The 714-nt window shown below is 38.7% G+C and overlaps 1 protein-coding gene across 1 annotated transcript in view; it reads left to right on the forward strand.

The window, feature by feature from the left end:
- The window catches only part of LOC147818968 (uncharacterized protein F54H12.2-like), a 2,032-nt gene that overhangs the window by 694 nt on the left and 624 nt on the right, over positions 1-714 (forward strand). The gene's annotated exons all lie outside the window — the stretch shown is intronic.

Genomic DNA, 714 nt, shown 5'->3' on the forward strand with positions numbered 1-714 from the left:
TGCTAAGATAGACACTCTTCTCTGGGACGTTGGCCACAGCTAACTGCTTGCAGACTGTGGTTTTCAGATCAGAGGAGATCCATGTACATGCTGATTTTGATTCTTTAATAGCAAATAAATATTTGTTTAAATGAATAACTTTGAGTGGAGAACTCTTATTGCAAATAAACGAATGCGCTGACAAAATTGGTGACCCCGACGTGATTTGCAAGAAGAGAAATTGGACTCAGGCCACGACTGAAGATTTTCAGCAGGACCTGACCGGAGCCCTGGACCTCCTAGTCACTCACGAGAGCGCTCATAAAACAAGGTAAGCAGAAGCCTGTTGTCTTAAGAACCAAAATTCTGTACATTGGCTACATCTAAATTACTGTGAGTACATAGGAGGTAAGGTGGCTTACGGGACAAAGTGAATAAAGTTAAAAGATAAATGTCATTGTATTGTGTAATATTAGAGAATCAAAATTTAAAAAAAAAAAAGAGATGAAGTAAATGAATGAAAGATAAGATAAGATACGTGAAACTGCACCTACAACCTTAAGTTGGGAGGATAGCAATTGGAGTAAAGATATTAGACATCACTGTTGACTCACGGCCTAAGATTGTGATCAGTGGATGTAAAAGTTTGGAACACATCGGATCTCTGTAATACCTGAGATGTGGCTAGTGGAATAATATGAAGTAAAGACTGGAGGAAGACTAAACTCTCTGGTT

Source organism: Seriola lalandi, unplaced genomic scaffold (genome assembly GCF_002814215.2).
Source record: "Seriola lalandi dorsalis isolate HSWRI2012SDOR001 ecotype SW California unplaced genomic scaffold, Sedor1 jcf7180002054381, whole genome shotgun sequence".
NCBI lineage: Eukaryota > Metazoa > Chordata > Actinopteri > Carangiformes > Carangidae > Seriola > Seriola lalandi.